Here is a 19,279-nt window from a genome sequence, read left to right on the forward strand (position 1 = left end):
ACTGTGGTTAAGATCAGTGTTATTTATAGGGTACCAGCAGGCAGATGGGACTTCCCTGGTGGCTCAGTGGTAAAGAACCTCCCTGCAATGCAGGAGACCTGGGTCTGATCCCTGGGTCAGGAAGCTCCCCTAGAGGAGGGTATGGCAACCCTCCCTAGTATTCTTGCCTGGAGAATCCCTGGTGGGTTGCAGTCCATGGGGTCGCACAGAGTTGGACACGACCGGGCGACTAAGCAGCAGCAGCCGCCGACAGAGACCCAGAGAAGTGGGCAAACTGTGAGCCGATAAATATGCCATCTGCAGGGCGGGCGCAGGGACCTCCGTGTTGCGTGAGTGAAGGCATCATGTCTCCCCAGCTAAAACCTGTCCACTGACTTCTCCCTGCAAGTCAGAATGGAAGAGAACTCCTGTACATGAAGGCCAAGGCCCCGTGTGGTCTGCCCCCCGTCCTCACCTTGCTGGCCTTGAGTCTCAGCTCTGTCCTCCCCGAGCGCTCTGTCGCAGCCACTCCTTCTCCTTGCTGTTCCTTAAAGGTGTCCAGCTGATGGAATCAGCTGCACCACCTCTGTGCTTGCTGTTCCCTCTGCTTGGGCCTTCCTTCCCTGCGGCTCCGGCTTCGCCTCTGCTCCCCAGTTAGATGTCACCTCGTTGTTCTCCCAGAGAGCCACCACCTTCCCAGGTGTCCACCACCCCGGGCCATCTGGTTGACCTCCCAGTCCTAATCAGCAGCATTGTAGGCGCATCAGTCCTGTTCATTTATGTATTTGCTCACTTCTTCTCTGCCTCTCCCAGTGCAGCACACGGACCCTGTCTGTCTTGTTGTTCACTGTGTCCAGAGCCTAGCACAGGGCCTGGCACATAAGAGGCACTCAGCATTTGTTGACTAAACGAGCACACACAGTGAGAAAGGGTGGTGGTGGGGGGGTGGGGGTAGATTTTATTGAGCACCTGTTAGCTGCCAACCACATTCATCATTGCCTTCAAGACTTACAACATCACTGCCAGGTCAGATTGTTATCCTCACTTCACAGATGGGGAAACTGAGGTTCAGAGTAAAAAAAAAAAATGACTTTACTAAGTTCACTCAAATAGAAAAAGGCAGGTGTTGGATCTGAAGTCAAACCTCAGACTGAGAAATATTTACAACTAAATTATAAAACTCTTGAAGGTATTAGTAGGTTCTTGGGTGCACATATCTATCAAAGCTCATCAACCGTACACTTTTAAATTGGAGGCTCTCAACTGGGCATCATTTTGCCCCCAAGAGACACTTGGAAATGTCCTGACACTTCTGTGGTTGTCATGACTGTGGGGATGTGCTACTGGCATCTAGGGGCAGAGGTCAAGGATGCTGCTAAACATCCTATTAATACAATACACAGCCCCTCCCACTCCCCAGACAAAGAATTATCTGACCCAAATGTCAGTAGTACCAGAATTGAGACACCCTGCCTTATATGGGGGCTTCCCAGGTAGCGTTAGTGGTAAGGCACTTGCCTGCCAATACAGAAGACACAGGAGATGTGGGTTCCATCCCTGGGTAAGGAAGATCCTCTCGAGGAGGAACCAGCAACCCACTCCAGTATTCTTGCCTGGAGAATCCCCTGGATGGAGGAGCCTGGCAGGCTACAGTCCATAGTGCCACAAAAAGTCAGACACGACTGAGTTGACTTGGCACGCCCGCACCCTTAAATGGACGCACTTTATTGTACATAAGTCTGTAGGCCAGCTAGAAAAGGACTCCCACTAATCAGAAAGGAAAGAAACAAATCAGTGAGAGACAATCCCAGGTAATTTTAAAAAGCAAATGAGTACATCAGAAAAGACAAACAGGCAATACATAAATGATAAGGGCTTCACCTCAATACTAGTCAGGGAAGTGCAAATTTTAATGTGAATAATTTTCCCCCCATCACCCGGGGGGAAATATTTAAGTGATAATATCCTGTCTGGTGAGTGTGAGGGAGGCAGATCCTCTCACACACAGTGGGAGGGAGTGTAAAGTGGCAAAACCTTTCTGTTGATTTGGGAAAACTTCCTGACCTTTTAAATGGACGCGCCCGCAGTCTCAAGTACACTTTGTAGAAAATGTGCCGGCTTCCCTGGTGGCTCAGCAGGTAAAGAATCCACCTGCAATGCGGGAGACCTGGGTTTGACTCTTGGGCTTGGAAGATCCCCTGGAGAAGGGATAGGCTACCCACCCCAGTATTCTTGGGCTTCCCTGGTGGCTCAGCTGGTAAAGAATCCACCTGCAATGCGGGAGACCTGGGTTCGATCCCTGGGTTGGGAAGATCCCCTGGAGGAGGGAAAGGCGATGGACAGGACAAGTCCTTGGTGAGGATGTTCTTTGAGGCATTGTTTCAAATTGTTTCAGTTCAGTTCAGTCGCTCAGTTGTGTCCGACTCTTTGCGACCCCATGAATCACAGCATGCCAGGCCTCCCTGTTCATCAGGGAGTTCACTGTCCAACTCCCGGAGTTCACTCAGACTCACGTTCATCGAGTCAGTGATGCCATCCAGCCATCTCATCCTCTGTCGTCCCCTTCTCCTCCTGCCCCCAATCCCTCCCAGCATCAGAGTCTTTTCCAATGAGTCAACTCTTCGCACGAGGTGGCCAAAGTACTGGAGTTTCAGCTTCAGCGTCATTCCTTCCAAAGAAATCCCAGGGCTGATCTCCTTCAGAATGGACTTGTTGAACCTCCTTGCAGTCCAAGGGACTCTCAAGAGTCTTCTCCAACACCACAGTTCAAAAGCATCAATTTTCGGTGCTCAGCCTTCTTCACAGTCCAACTCTCACATCCATACATGACCACAGGAAAAACCATAGCCTTGACTAGACGAACCTTTGTTGCCAAAGTAATGTCTCTGTTTTCCAATATGCTATCTAGGTTGGTCATAACTTTCCTTCCAAGGAGTAAGTGTCTTTTAATTTCATGGCTGCAGTCACCATCTGCAGTGATCTTGGAGCCCAGAAAAATAAAGTCTGACACTGTTTCCACTGTTTCTCCATCTATTTCCCATGAAGTGATGGGACTGGATGCCATGATCTTCGTTTTCTGAGTGTTGAGCTTTAAGCCAACTTTTTCACTCTCCACTTACACTTTCATCAAGAGGCTTTTGAGTTCCTCTTCACTTTCTGCCATAAGGGTGGTGTCATCTGCATATCTGAGGTTATTGATATTTCTCCCGGCAATCTTGATTCCAGCTTGTGTTTCTTCCAGCCCAGCATTTCTCATGATTTAGGGAAAGCTAAGTATCCATGAATGTGGGATAAGTATATAAACTGTGAAGAACATACATTGTGTCACAGCTGTCCCACAATTATCTAAATGCATAATTTTAGGTGATAAAAAGCTCGAGAAATCATATTTACACGCTGTTTCTAGTCAGATCACACAAAATAAATCCGATCCTTCATCCCTTCTTCTCACTAATGTGTTTAGACGCTCACTCGTGTCCCACTCTTTGAGACCCCATGGACTGTAGCCCGCCAGGCTCCTATGTCCACGGGATTTTCCAGGCAAGAATAAATATTTTTTAAAAGATTTTTTTCAATGTGTACCGTTTTAAAAGTCTTCACTGAATTTGTTACAGTATTGCTTCTGCTTTGCGTTTTGGTTTTTTTGTCTGCGAGGCAGGTGGGAGCTGAGCTCCCCGACTAGGGCTCGAAATCGCACGGGAAGGTGAAGAATATGACCCCAGCTCTGAATGGACCGGCAATGGGCCAACACAAAATGATCACGTCTCCAGCCCACCTTGCAGGCAGGCGGGTGCAGTCGGGGGGCCGGGTGACCCACTCCTGGTCAGTTCAGTTCAGCTGCTCAGTCGTGTCCGACTCTGTGAGATGTAAGTAGAGATCAGTCAGGTGGGGCTCTGACAAAGCTGCCATGTTTTTAATCTAAGAGGAGGGTTTGACCCAGATCCTGTACCTTCTCTGCCCTCCTCCAGGGCTGAGCACAGCGTGCCAGGCAGTCAAGTAGCCGTGAGTTTGAAAGTCACGCACCAAAGTGGGAGACGAGGAAACTGGTCATTGGTGACTTCCTGGAACGAGTGCTCCTCTGGACTTCTTTTTACCCGAGGAAAATAGAAGCTCTAGCCGGCAAAGCCACTGGAGTCTGGTACTCGTTACTTGCAGCCAAACCCAATCCTGGAGATACAGTTAACTTACCATAGAGAGTGTGTTGCTTGACTCTTTTTGCAACAGAGCTACCTTTAAGTATTATTAAGTTGTGGGGCTTCCCTAGTGGCTCAGATGGTAAGAGAATCTGCCTGCAATGCAGGAGACCCAGGTTTGACCCCAGTCGAGAAGATCCCCTGAAGAAGGGAAAGGCAACCACTCCAGTGTTCTTGCCGGGAGAATTTCATGGACAGAGGAGCCTGGCGGGCTACAGTCCATGGGGTCACACAGAGTGGGACACGACTGAGCGACTAACACACATTATTAGGTTGGGAGGTGTACATATACATATATATATATATGGTTTGTTTGTTTGTTTGTTTAGCTCTGTTGGGTCTCAGCTGTGGTGTGTGAGCTTAGTTACCTGGAGGCAAGTGAAATCTTAGTTCTCTGATCAGAGATCGAACCCAAGTCCCCAGCATTGCAAGGCAGATTCTTAACCACTGGACCACCAGGGAAGTCCCAAGTTGGGAGTTTTTTAAATTAAAATATAAATCAAATATAGCTGCGATTCATGGGTCGCAAAGAGTCAGACACGACTGAGCGACTGAACTGAACTGATAGCCCATCAGGCTAGAGACTCTGCGGCCCCTTGATGGTCCTTTTCAAAATGCATTTGCTGGTTGGCTCCAGTTTTTCTGACCTAGGAAAAAATGCCAAGGGGAAATGGAAGTGCACCAAGAGGCTGTCCCCTGCCCGCCTGAGGGGGAGGCTGGGGTGCTGACTGCACAGAAAAAGTTCCATCTTCCTGATAAGAGGGCTCAGGCTGTGCCTCTGACCCCGGAAGGGAGGCTCAGGGGTCACTCTGGGCTGTCCCTCGCTTCACGGCTGAACCCTGTGGCCCTCCAGCCCAGACATGCGACCCGCCCCCGCCCCCCAAGGCAGTGGCCCGGCCACCTCTCCCACTTGTTTGTCCTCCTCTTCCCAGAAGCAGGGTGCTCCCTTTATCTCGGGCCAAAGTCCCCTGGGGGCGAGGATGGAATGTCACCTGTCCTCATGGGGTTGATGAGTCATCTCATACTGGTGGAAGGCCACACAGCTGACCTGACCTCTCCCTTTCGCCCCCCTCCCCAGACTTCTTCTGCAGGTGGGGAAGGATGGGCATATTGCCAGAAAAATCATCACGGTGACAAACACCATCTCTGGGGTACTGACGTAGAACCAGGCTCTGGGAGGTTAACGACACAGCCTGGGACTGAGACCCCTGGGTTCAAACGCTGGTTCCAACCCGTCCTAATCTGGTGGCCCCGAGAAGTCAGTGAATCCCCCCGATCTCCATTTGTTCATTCAGTAAACCTTTAATGAGTCAGCACTCTGCACCAGACCCGGAGGTGATGAGGCTGCTGCAATGACTCCCCAGAAACAGTCCTGCCCTGGCGGGCATGGTGGATAGAGAGATTCCAACCTACTGTTACTAACAATATTAATAAGGTTCCACATGCCAGCTGGTGATGGGCGCCATGGGCATCATGGATGCCATGGTGATGGGCGCCAGGCTGTGCTCATGAAGGGGCTTGTTCCTGTAAGCAGGGTGGTCAAGGAAGGCCCTGGAGACATTCACCTCTGAGCAAAGACCTGAAGGTGGTGAGAGAGGAGCCATGTAATTATCCTTAGGAAGAGAGTCCCAGGCAGAGGGAACAGCAAGTGCAAAGGCCCTGGGGCTGAAGAGTGCTTGATGTGTTCCAGGAGCAGGGGGCAGGCCGGTGTGGCTGGAGAGGAGTCGTCAGAAGGCAAGGCAAGGGTCGACTGTGGGGACCTACGGGCCACCGCCAGGACCTCGTCTTTCACTTTGGGTGACGTGGGAGCCATGGCAGGGTGTTGAGCATGGGAGAGATGTGAACTGACTTCCTTTTCGGGTAGGGGGAAATGGCAGGATGGAGGAGATAGTTTGGAGGACTCTGGAATAATCCTCCGAGCAAGTTTCTGGTGACTCACGCCGGGGTGGGGCTGTGGGGGTGGGGGACATGATCAGATCCGGATGCCTTCTGAAGGCTCATGGATGGAAAGTGGGGCAGAGAGGGTTGGAGAAAGAGGAGTCAGTGAGGACACTCAGGTTTTGGGCCTGAGTCTGTTGAAAGACAGAGGTGGGCTCTTTCTGAAGTGAAGAAGACTGCAGCAGGGGTGAGATCATGCAGGGAGGTGAAGAGGTTCCGTGTCTTACCTGGAGGCTGAGTCATCCATCAGGCCTGTGCTGTCACAGCTGGATATTCAGGCCTGAGTTCAAGTGAGACGTCCTGGCAGGAGGTGTATGTTTGGAAATTTTTAGCATGGAGGTGGTATTTAGAGACTTGGTTTCTTCATCTGTAAAGTGGGAATTAAACAGCATGTGCTTTGCAAAGTTGCTGTGAATTTGAGTTAATAAGCATTGAGAGGTCCCATGCAGATAGCAAAACGCAGGTAAATGTTTGTTCTAGGACAGTCTGTGAGAATGCAAAGAGTCGGACACGACTGAGCGGCTCATATGACCTACCTAGTAATTCCACACCCATCCCACTGAATCCTCGTGAGGTCACTGTCCTCGTCACCATCTTTGATTTTATGGAGAAGGAAATGGAAGCTCAGAGAGGGGAGGGGACTGATCCAAGGTCACACAGCCAGCAAATGGCGCAGCAGGGATTCACAGGCTGGCTTTAGGGTCCCTCTTTTGACCGTCCCTCCTGTGGCCTGCATTCCCAGCACCAGGCCCTGGGATCCTAAACTACCAGACCCGGGGAGGTTCACCGTGCAACACCAAGACGATCAGGAGAGGAAACGACTCTGGGGGAGTCAGGCCCTGAGCCCGCCTGCTTAGGGGCCCCCAGTGCAGCAGGGCTGCTGAGCTGGTTTAGACTTGTGGTGAAGAGAAGCAGTGGCGCTAGCCCACCCGAATCCAACCTCAGCCCCACTCCTCACTAGCCGTGGGGCCCTGGAGGTAGGACGCAGCCACCTTGTGCCTCAGTTTCCCCCACCGTAAAGAAGGGTAACGGAGGACTGAGTGGGTTGGTTCCCGCAGGGTGTTTAGAACAGGCCGGGGAGCCCAGCAGGCGCCTCCCCTAAGGCAGGCCCCTGCCATCACGGCTGGCGCTCCAGCTTGGCTTCCGCTAAGCGTGCACTCGCAGGCCAGGGCCTCCTGCCATTCCCGCGTCTCCCTCTGCCTCTTGCTCAGCGCAGCTCATCCGCGTCTTTGGATTTCTCACCCGGAGCCTGCAGTTCCTCCTGCCCCCAGGTGGGGAGCGTGATAATGACCGAGGCGGGGGGGGGCGACCAGATGCGGCGCCTGTGAAGGACTCTAGGTTAGCGCTATGCCTGGCTCAGCGTCCGTGCTCATCACCGGAAACTCAGCCGCGTCCCCCAGAGGCTGGATAAAAAAGCGTTTTCACAGCGGGACACTTCTCGGCTGTGAAAGAACCCACTAGTGACGCTTGCAGAAGCACAGCGGATCTCACAGGTGTTACGCTGAGAGTAGGAAGTGTGTGCAGAGGAGCACACACTGTGACTTCCTCTATTTGAAATTATAGGTGGGACAAAGCTAACCTACGATGCGAAACAGGATGACCTAGGATGACGGTGCAGAGACCTGCGGTCATTTGGGGCTGCGGCTGGTTTGGAAAGGAGCATGAGGGAACTTGGCCTTTGAGAGATTTGTATCGTGTTTTAGGTGGTTGATTCTTGAGTGCATCTGTCGGAACTCATCGAACAGAACCCATCACCATCTGTGCATTTTATTCTATGTCCATTATTTCCCACTTATTTTAAAAGGTAGAAACATTTTGCTGTCATTTCATAAGTGTATTATTATTTCTCTGTTGTATGGCCATTCAGACCTCCCCTGGCCCTGCTTTCCCTGCTCTGGTCCTGTCAAAGGCCTCTGGCACGTGAGCGAGATGGCCTGGCATTGCAGAAAGAGCTCTCAGACCCAGGTCACAAACGTGCCTCTTCCTTGCTGTCTGCCTCAGGTTGGTCATGTAAACCTCGGTTTCCTCATCTGTTAACTGGAACTACTACTGGTACCCAACTAATACTGAACAGCTAATACTGGCGCCCAGCTCGTGAGATTGTTGCCGGAGTTCAAATTGATGTGAGGTGCACAGGCCCTGGATATTGGAGGCTCACAAACATGAGCAGACAAACAACACAGAGAAGCTGGGAGAGGGTGGGGGGATTGAGGGGAGGGGTCTGGAGCCAGGCCACAGCTGCAGGGGTGCAAACCCTACTCCTTGGGGTAGTCCCTAACCTCTCTGTGCCTCAGTTTCTTTACTTGTAAAGCTAGAATGATAACTCCTAGCCATAGGGTTGGTGTTTTGAAGGTTTAAAGAGATAATCCGTGGCGAGTTAGGACAGAAAATTGCTGTCCTTGTTTTCAGGGATGGAAGGAAAGGAGCTCGCAACCTGCAGGGGGAGGGGGGTGGGGGTGGAGCGCTAATTTGGAGGGCCCAGTCCCCTGAATGGTGGTCCCAGCCTGGGTCACGGGGACCCTTGAAGGTGGAGTGGCGGGCGGCCCAGCCTCAGCAGAGCAGGGTCACGAGCTGCCAGGCATGTTCCCGGCTCCTTGGGTTGGCCCCCACGGCTGGAACACATTGCTTCCTTCCTCTGTTCTAGGTGCCAGACCAGCCCAGAAACCGCCTGATGTCAGCAGGCCGGCCCGCCCTCTGATGGGGAGGAAGTGGGCGGGTGCCCTGGGCACAGATGAGCCGGCCAGACGTGCCCCGAGGCGGCACAGTCAGGGCGACGCAGGCACCACGCAACCCCCGCTTACGGAGCTGGCCCTGGCTCGGCTTGTTCCCGCCAAGAGGCTTCGGGGCTGCTTAGGGTCAGGGTGGGGAGATCCAGGGGCGTGTGGCCCATCTCTACCCTTCTAAACACAGCTAAGACCCAGCTCCCAGGGCCTTGGCCTTCAGAAAGGGTGGGCACCCCAGGAAGCATGGCTTGGGGTGTCTGTGGGGTGTCCACTGTGTGTGCATTTGGCTTATTGTGTAAGGATGTGTAAGCATGTGAATGTATGGCTTTAAGAAGGTGAATGAGTGTGTGTATGTGTGTGCATGTGTGTGTGACTGAGTGTGGGTGTGAATGAGTAGGTATCTGTGTGCTCTGAGTGAGGGTGCCCGGGGAGACGCGTCTATTGCTGAATGTACGAACATGCTCGGGCATGTGAGCCTGCGTCGGAGTGTATGAATGACAGAAGGAGTGTGTTTTTAATCGTATGCATGGGGTGTGTGTGTGTGTGTATCTCCAGGTCTGCATCTCTAGCGCAGAGTATGCCTGAATGTGTGCTTGGGAGCAAGTGTATTCCTGACTGTGTGTGTGTGTGTGCGCGCGCACACACACATCATAGGCACGCCCACTGTTGTGAAAAAAATCTGCAAGGAACCTCTTTTGCATACAAAACTCCACTCCCTTGCACAAGAATGTTCATGGATGTGTGGGGTCAGCAGATCAATGCATTTAGAATCTTAACTTTGAAGGAGCCAATGAGGAGGGAGGAGGTGTGATCTTTAAGCAGAGCACTGACCAATCAGAACAGGCGCCAGTTGCCAATACCTGGGCTAGCTGAACCGGCCTTGGCGATCCCAACCTCTAGTCCCATCGGCTGTATTTGAGAAGGGCTTGACCCAGGAGGCATTCTGAGGCAGCCCCCAAACCAGCAAATGGTCAGCCTTTTGATCAGTTGATAATCATACCAAATATTTAATCATTCATTCATCCAGCAATATTTCCTGAGCACCTACAGTGTTCTAGGCACAGTTCCTGACTCTAGGGTTGCAGCCAAGAGCTAGATGAACAAAAGTCCCTTTGCTGGTGGTGCTAACACACTAGTGGGACCGAGCAAGCATTAAAAAAATGAACAGCAGATGGAGAGGGTTAATTGGTCGTATGTGCTGTAGATAAAAATAAAGTCGGAGAGGTAGATAGAGAACAACAGATGGGTTTGTTGCTTTAAAACGCTGGTCCGCTAAGACTTCATAGGGAAGACATTTGAGTGAAGATCTGAAGAAGGTGAGGTTCGAGCTCTGGGGACTTCTAGGGGGAGAGCATTCTAGGCAGAGGGCACAGCAAGTGCAAAGGCCCTGGGGTGAGCGCATGCTTGGCTTCTTTAAGAACGAGAAAAGGTGCTAATGCGGATTTAGTGTGTGTGTACATAACTGATTATAAAAGCCGAGTGCTCCTGCAAAGATCAAGCAACAGAGAATGAATAAAGGAGAAACGAAAAATCCATAGTAACTGGAGCGGGGGAAGGGACGATGGAAGAAGTGTCAGGGTGTCTGTTGTACAGTTCTCTTGATAAAGCAATTTTCCATCTTGACAAGGCAGCATCAAAATAGTGCAGCTGCAACCTCATCTCTCAATCGCAGCAAAATGCCGTGTTAACGGCTCTAACCCCAGCCCTGAGCCCAGCCAGGCACATAGTAGGTGCCAGCTGAAGGGAATCTCTGCCTTCCACGTCCTCCTAGCTCCCTGAGGCCTGAGGGGGGGAGGCAAGGCGGGTGTAAGTCCCCCAGTGTAGAAACTGGGCGCCCAGTCCCCGCAGACTGCCAGCCCAGCCCCCAGTTGCCCCGGAGTGACGGGGTCACCTCTCTCTCCTCCTGCTTTTATGAGCTGCGAAGGAGGCTTGTTCCACATTGCACAATTGCCCCTTAATTGCTATTTCCTCTCAGTTATGAATTATGTCATGGATACGACCGCTCACGTTATTAAACTTCCACAGGCCTTATCGTCTGGATACCCGCCAGCACCCCGGCCTGACCTACTTTCCCATCGGATTTCAAAACCTCCTCCCTCGTCCTCTTGCTGGGCTTTTCCTAAGGAGAGTTCTCTGTGCCCAAAAACTCGCCTCTAAAAATAAAAACTAGAGCGAGGGGGGAGGGGCGCAGCTGGCCTCGTGAAGCCCTGAGGCTGACGGCGGCCAAGCTCCGCCCCACCTAGAAGTTTCCTCCGGCAGCCTGTCCTTGGGACTCGGGCTTCCTATCAGGACAGGCCATGACACGAGCCACTGGCATGGGTGTCCTGGACCCTGAGTCTCAGCTGCGGATGGGAGGGCTGACTTTGGAGGCAGGAAAAACCCGGTGGAATCCTGACTCTGCCTGTAACTGGCTCATTCATTCATTCACCCCAGGGCTCTTTACTGAGTCTGTTATAAACTGAATGCTGGATGCTGGGGACATATCGAGAATATACTGGATAGTATCAGGATTCCCGTCCTCACAGAGCTTACCACCTGCTGGGCAGAGAGAGGCACAGAAGAAATGACTGTATAAGAAGAGCAATGAAAATGAGATAGTGTGTGGGCTAGAGGGTAATGGGAATACCCACAACTAAGATGATCAAGGGGGTATTTCTGATGGGAGGGGGTCATTTAAGGCAAAACCCAGGTGATGAGAAGAACCAAGTCTGAGAAGCAGTGCCAGGAGCCGGTGAGATAAACCAGTGATCCGGCGTTCAAAATGAGAGCGGGAGCTTGGTCTCAGGGTCATTCAGGGGCTGGTTGGCAGGTCAGGAGGTTATCTCCTTAACGTTTTCACCCTGGGCATCTCACTTGCCTCAGCCTAGACCCGGACCTGCGGGGAAGGAAAAGAATCCATAGAAGAGCAAGCCCAAAGGCCCTGAGCTTGGGAGTGAAGCCCGGTGCGACGGGGGCAGAGAGAGCCAGGCAAGAGTGGGGTGGGAGATGAAACGAGAAAGGTGGCAGGGGTGGGGGGCACAGATCACAGAGGGTCTAGAAAGCTGCGTGGTGAGGAGTCAGTGAGACACATGGATATTCTGAAGGTAGAGCTGATGGTCCTTGAAGGTGAACCGGTATTTGCAGGGGAAGAGGGGAGGAAGCAAGATCTGGGAGGAGCCGACTCCCAGGCTGGGTGGACTGTCATTCCTTGACAGCCCTAGAGGAGACTGGCAAGTCCTTCATCTCCCCGGTTTCTTTTCTTCCTCTGCGATGTAGGGCTAATAATACCAGCCTCCCCAGACACGATATCGCAGTTAGCTGAGAGCCTGTCACAAAGTACACGCTCTTCCGACAGCACAGCTGGGCTCAGTGGCTTACCTGGAGTCACCCGCAAGTCAACGACCAGCATGAGCCAGAACCCAGACCCTACACTTAGGACGTGTCGCGGCAGGCAGGGCTGCGCCTTGGCACACAACTCTCCAGATATGCAACCTTCCAGCCAAACAGGCCTCAGCAGCTGAGGCTGAATTTTTTTTTTTTCCTTTCTCAATTGTGCTTATGCGTGGGGTTGTTTATCTAACTTGGCTGAAGCTTGAGGCCTGGACCTATAAACATATCTTTTTAATTATTCCACAAATGAGACATGCTCATAGAATAAAAATTGGAAAACACAAATAAGCAAAAAATAAAGCAAAAAAGCAGAGAGCGAGGGAGAGAGCACGCATGTGTGAGAACAAGTATCTAAATTAGTACATGTATATCAAGAGGGGCACATAAAGAACTAAAGATCTCATTGCAAGCTTCTTCTTTTTTTAATGTATTGATTTTTATTTGAAGGATGATTCCTTTACAATAGTGTGTTGGTTTCTGCCACACATCAACATAAGTCCGCCATAGGTATACATATGTCACCACCTTTTTGAACCTTCCTCCCACCTCCCACCTAAATTGCAGGATTCTTTAACACAGTAAAAGACTGGAAGCAACCTGAGTATCCAAGAAGAGGAAAGTTTCGTTTGTTTTTAGTATCCCATTTCTTTGTTTTTTCCTTTTCTTATTTTTGTTTTAATTAAGGTATGGTTGATGTACAATATTACATTAGTTTCAGGTATACAGTGTAGAGACTCAATATTTCTGTACATTATACTCCACTTAAAGTTGTTATAGAATACTGTCTATATTCCCTGGCTGTACAGTATATCCTTATATCTTATTTATTCTATTCGTAGTGGTTTGTAGGGCTTCCCTGGTGGATCAGATGGCAAACAATCAGCCTGCAATGCAAGAGTCCCGGATTCGATCTCTGGGTAAGGAAAATCCCCTGGAAGAGGAAATGGCAACTCACGCCAGTATCTTGCCTGGAGAACTACAAGGACAGAGGAGCCGGGGGGCTACGGTCCGTGGGGTCGCCGAGAACCACACAGGACGGAAAGACCCGCACTTTCCCTTTCACAGTAGTTCGTACGTCTTAGTCAAGAATAAGGGTATTTTAAATTAAATAGTATTCCAGTATCAGGTAACCACTGAAGTGAATGAAACAGACCTCTGAGTACGGATTTGGAAAAACTGCCAGGATGCAACATTAACTGAGAAAAGATACAAAGTGATTACAAGATGCTAGAGTGTGTGTGTGTGTGTGTGTGTGTGTGCGTGCGTGTGTGTGTAAGGCAAGATGGGACAGTATGTGTACATACATCTCTTGGGAGACACACAGACCATCTCTCAGAGGACAAGGCCCTGTGTTTTGGGGGAAGAGTGGCAAGTCAGAGACGAGAGGAAGGTGACTTTTCGTCCCGTTTGCACTGTTCGAAAGCTTTTGGTTTTGGTTTTGTTTCGCTGTGTGCGTGACTGTCTTCCACGATACATGTTAGCACTGTTTGAAAGATCGGAGACGCCCCTCTTGGACTCAGGCTTTCCTGCAGGCCTCGGGACAATCTGGGCTGCTGTCTGCTGAAAGCCCGCTGCAAACCCGGGGCGGCAGTGAGACGCCAGTGGACCCAGGCCCCGGGGAGGAGGTGCAGGCTCCTGACCCGCCGCACGACAAGCAGCTGCTTTTGTCTTTTTTTATGAGTGGGACAACAAGTAAGAGTTCAGCTGTAAAAGGGTTTTGCCCACTTTGAAATGAAACGTTTGAAAAGCTTTGATCTTGAGTTAATCTCATCCTACTGATGGGAAGACATGGGTCCAGAGAGGAGGAGGAAAAAGAAGATGATCCCAGAAACCAGCAGACCTCGCTCTGGCTGAGAGCCTTAGGTGGTAAATTTGTCTCCTTGAACCTTAGCTTTCTTCCTTCAAAAACAAATAAGCAAACTGACAAATCAGTAAGAACTCTTCACAGATAATCTGAAGCCGAAGTAAACCCTGAGGCCTTAGTCTTTTTGGTTCTGGCAGAAAGATGCGCTGGATATCAGAAGTCTTCTCTTTGACCCTCTGATTCTCCAGCAGGCGTGGGCGGGATCCCTGCCCCCAACACCCATGTCGGTCAAGTCCAAGATCAGGCATATCTCGTTTATCAGAAGTCACCTCACTGCAAAATGCAGGATACTCTAGGATGCATTCAACTGCAAGGACAGGAAACCCGGTGCAAAATGCTTAATCATTAAGGAAATGTATTTTCTCATGAGTTTAGAAATCCAGAGGCAGGGGAGTGGATCCAGCAGGCATGCATTCAGCTGCAAGAATCTCACCACTGGTAAGTTCTATCATCTCCTGTTACTAAGCCCAACAGTAAGCGTCTTGGGCTGCTAGGGTGCCTCGGTGATGCCACCAGGGCACCAGGTTCTTCCTGTTTCTTCACTTGGCCTTCTTGTCCTCACGGTTGGTCGTGGTTGCAAGATGGCCATTCTCTCTAGCTCGTATCCACACTGTAGCCGGAAGAAGAGGACAGGGGTGAGCAGAGCACCTGTTATGTTTGTCTCTTTTCAAAAAGCTTTCCCAGGGGCCCCACTTGGCAAATTCTGCTTAATATTCATGTCTCATACCTGGATCACATAGCCGCTCCCGGCTGTCACAGGGACTTCAGGAGGCTGAGAGCTTTTAGCTGGCTGACTGCCATCCCAATAAAATCAGGGTTCTGTAAACAAGGATAAAAGGAAGAGTGGCTATTGGGCAGACACTAAGCAGTATCTACCACAAGTTGTTCAAGGGACATTAATACAAAGACTCGAAGACATTATCCAGCACATGAGTTTTTTCCCCCTTTCTACTCTTCTCTTGTCAGTGTGGGCTTCTGTCCGGAGACCTGATTTCCCTCCTCAGGCTGGGAGGGTGACCCCTGACTTAAGTACACTGGTCGATGCCCCCTCAGACAAAAGAGGGTTCTTTCAGCCAACAAGAAGAGTTGACAATAGCTGTAACTAAACAGTCAATAGTGTCTGCCATACCTCGATTAATCAGAATTTTAAAAATCCCATCCTCTTCTTTCAATTCACTGCAATCTCCCTTTTGTTCTCACAGGTATCATTATCTACGGCGGTGATAATTCTGCATAACAAACACCCCAAACGTTTTATTCTCTTGAATATGGAGTTGCTGCAGGTCAGCTGGCCTGGTGTGGATCTGTCGGGGTGGTTCTGCTGATCTTGGCTAGGCCCATCCACCTGCCTGCTGTTCTGCTGGAGGTCTGCTGACCTAGGCTGGCCTGGCAGATGGGACTCTGCCCTGCCTCACATGCCTCTCACCTTCTTCTGGGACCCAAAGACGTCACCAGGTGTGTCTGCTTACAGGGTGAAGTGAAAGTGCACGTCGCTCAGTCCTGTCCCACTCTTTGCGACCCCAGGAACTAGACAGTCCCTGGAATTCTACAGGTCAGAACACTGGAGTGGGTAGCCTTTCTCTTCTCCAAGGCGTCTTGCCAACCCAGGGATCGAACCCAGGTTTTCTGCATTGCAGGCAGGTTCTTTACAGCGATGGCAGAGGCATAAAAGCCAGGTGGAGACATGCAAGGTCTCTGAAAGCCTAGTCTCCTGCGGACACACTGTCACTCTCATCTCATTCTGTTGGTAAAAACAAACCATGTGGCTGAACTCAAGTCACCCGGGAGGGAATATGCTCCACCCCTTTTGTGGGAGGAACCTCAAGGTCACAGGTCAAGAGGCGTGGATCCAGGGAACAGGGAAGAATTCCTCAGATCCAGCGTCATTTCTGTTTGTTGGTTACCTACCTCACTGACTTCTCTTTTTCAGTCTCACCTATGGTTTTCTTGTCTCTATCCTTTCTTCCCTCCACATTCAAGAGAATAAAAGGTTGGGGTGGTTTGTTATGTAGCATTATTGTACCTGTAGACGACCAATACCTGCAGGGACGGGAATGAGATTGCAGTGAGGGGAGGAGAGAAGAGGGTGGATAAAAGTCTCTGGTCAGTAGAGGTGAGGCAGACCTTGCCAGTTGCCCAACCACAGCCAGCGTCAACTCTCCTGCCTGGCTGAGAACCCTCTTTAATTTGAGGGGGCTATCACTCCATGTTCTCAAGAAGAGCACTCCCTCTGCAGCCTGAGGAGCTAAGTCCGGGCAGAAGACGGACACGGGGGCCCCTGAGGCTCTCTGGTCACCTCTACTCCTTTTCTGCACACGTTCTCTGTTTTAGGGCCAGCCCCAGGTCTTCAGTTGCCAGCTTTGCACTGATAATCCCCAGATCTGTACGCTCAGGCCTGGCATTTCCCCTGGGTCCACCTGCCAAGTGGGCATGTTCACTGATCCTTCTCACGGGCTCTCAGCTCTTTCCCACTCAGACCCTGATGCCCTTGGCCTCAACCATACCCCACACTTCCTCCTTTATTCTGGGTCTCATGCATGCCCATCCGTGCAGTCACTCAATCCAAGAACCTGACTCCGTGTTCTCCTTTGTGCTATAGTTGGTACTTAACAACGACCGTTTGCTGAGCACTTAACCACGTGCCACGCACGAGACTGAGCATCGTGCATGTGTCATCTGATTTAACCCCTGAGATGAAGGAGGCCCTGGTACTGTCTATATTTCACCCAGCACAATCCAGCCATCCCCCCGAGGTGTGTGTCCCACAGTTAGAGCACGTGGCCTCTCTCAGAAGCTTCAGTGATCATTCCCAACCAATCGATCGAAGTTCCCACTTTAAAATCCTTTATGGGGACTTCCTTGCTGGTCCAGTGGTTAAGACTCGGCTTGCAATGCAGGGGATATGGGTTCAATCCCTGGCTGGGGAACTAAGATCCCACATGCTTCACGGTGTAGCCAAAAGATAAAATATTTTTTTAAAAAATTTAAAAGCTAAGTTAAAAAATTTAAAAATTTAAGTTAAAGTTAAATTTAAAAAAAATTTAAAAGCTAAGTTAAAAAATTTAAAAAATTTAAAAGCTAAGTTAAAAAAAAAAAAAACCTTATGGTTTTCATTGTCCTAGAGACCTGAGCTAACCCTTTGGTCTGTAGTAGTTGGCTCCAAGATTCTTTTTTTTTTTTTTTTAAACTTTTTATTATGGACTGGGGTATAACCTATTAACAATTTTATGATAGTTTCAGGAGAACAGTGAAGGGACTCAGCCGTACATAGATATGTGTCTATTGTCCCTCAATATCCCCTCCCATCCAGGCTGCCACGTAACACCGGGCTTAGTTCCAGGTGGCTCCAAGATTCTTGCATTTATTTACACAAGAGGAGAAATGACTGAGCTTTCTCAATGTGCCAGGAAGCTTCTAGGCACCAGAGAAAGACAGCCGTCCCCAGGAACTTAGGTCCAGTGACAGTAAACAAAAGAACACGTATCTGACGTGTCAGGGAGTAACAGAGGGCTGGGGAGAAAAAGAAAGCTGGGTGAGCGGTAGGCATTTGGGGAAAGGGACACCATTTTGGTGGGAGTCAAGGACAGTCTCTCTGATAAGAATGTATCGCAGTCAAGGAAGTAAGGGAGCAGTAAGTGCAAAGGCCCTGAGGCCCAAAGAGGCACGGTGGAGGCCAGCGCAGGGAGTGGGAGGGGTGAAGGAGTGAGGAGGAAAGGGGAAGTCAGACAGAACCTTGCAGCCCGCTGAGAGCACTTGGCACCAACCCTGGGTGCAATGGAAGCCGCAGGAGGACTCTGAGAAGAGGAGGGGCGTGACCTGACTTGGGTGTTCACAGGACCTCACTGACTGCGTGTGGATTAGACTCCAGACGGGGGCCAGGGAGGAAGCAGGGTTTTGCAGGCCTCATAGTGCTTAGGTCAGAGAGGGGATTCAGGTGTTCGAGTGACAGTCTCAAAAAGCACAGGGAAACCAAACAGGATTTTCGAGTTAACTCAGAATCTACCAGAAGATGGCGGGGAGCGGTGTGTGTTAGCCTCAGGCACCGCTGGGCCACCGGCGCGCTCAGCAGCATTCTCAGGAGATGATGAGGCTGTGGTCCCGATGATGCCTGTGGGTTTCCCCTGCACCCCCACCTGCTGTTCTGGCCCCGGGAAGGGTGAGCGCCAAGCACACCCCACATGACCCAGGTGATGGCGACCGGCGACCAAGCTCCCACCAAAGATGCTAACGGCTCCGAACAAACACTGACGCTCCTAGTTCTGCAAAAATAAACCATGCCTCCTTGCACGCTGTACCCGACCCGGCCCCAACACCACCGCGCCGAGCTCCCTTATCTCGCCGCACAATCCTTCAAAGAATAACAGGGCATATTTGTATCTGTGGTTTGGATTCCCCCAACCTGTGACATCAGATAAGTGCGATGTTCATAAAAAACGAACGACATCACAGAGAGGAAAAAAACAACTGAAAACAAGTCCCTGGGTTCGGCCTCAACTTCCTCTCTGGGGAGGAAGGGGCTCTATGTGGTTGAGGTTTCACGGTGCAGAGTCTGGGGCTGGGGGTGGGGGTGGGGATGGCGTCCTGCTCTCTCCCCAGCCAGCTCTCACCTCAGCCTTTCCACTTGCCCCTGTAGTATGGAAATGATGCTCTCCACCTCTCAGGGCTGCTCTTGAAAAGTGACTCTAAAAAAAAAATGGCAATAATGGCAATCATCTGCCATAGGCCATTTTCTTGGGCAGTAATCTTCACAGCCACCTGCTTCACCCTCACGTGGGGTAGCTACTGAGATCAACTGGTTTGTAGATGGGAGACTGACACTCTGAGTAGGAAAAGAAGGTGGTTATAAACACTATGTGGCCACTTTTGGTTTTTAGAAAATGTAAACATGTAAAATGGAAATTAAAAAAAAATTTTTTTTAACTATATAAATAACAGTTTGGCAGGAGATTCGCCGAGAAGTCACAGAGGTTTTCCTGGGTGTTGGAAGTACCAGGGAGACTGATTCCCTGATGTCTCTTTTCCATCACTCGGGTCTCAGCAAATTGGCTCCTCCACTGAGAGGCCACCCCCGGGCCCATCTACACGGACCCTCCTGCCTCCCACCACCTTCATCTCTTCATGCACCTGTCATCACGGGGGGGTACCTTGGTTTTCCATCTGTTTCTGGATTCACGACCTGTGTTTCCCACTAGAGCATAAACACCACAAAGCTG

General features: G+C 50.6%; 1 long non-coding RNA gene across 2 annotated transcripts; it reads right to left on the reverse strand.

Moving 5' to 3' along the window:
• Positions 1–627: 627 nt before the first annotated feature.
• LOC133259889 (uncharacterized) lies at positions 628–7,344 on the reverse strand. Of its 2 annotated transcripts, none has more exons than XR_009740569.1 (3): positions 6,338–7,344; positions 3,929–5,751; positions 628–3,836 (listed from the first exon to the last, which is right to left on the reverse strand). It is a non-coding gene; the product is annotated as an uncharacterized LOC133259889 (long non-coding RNA). The 2 variants fall into 2 exon arrangements; XR_009740570.1 differs by having other exon boundaries at positions 632–3,836; positions 5,596–5,751.
• Between the last annotated feature and the right edge of the window lie 11,935 nt (positions 7,345–19,279).

Source organism: Bos javanicus, chromosome 13, assembly GCF_032452875.1.
Source record: "Bos javanicus breed banteng chromosome 13, ARS-OSU_banteng_1.0, whole genome shotgun sequence".
NCBI lineage: Eukaryota > Metazoa > Chordata > Mammalia > Artiodactyla > Bovidae > Bos > Bos javanicus.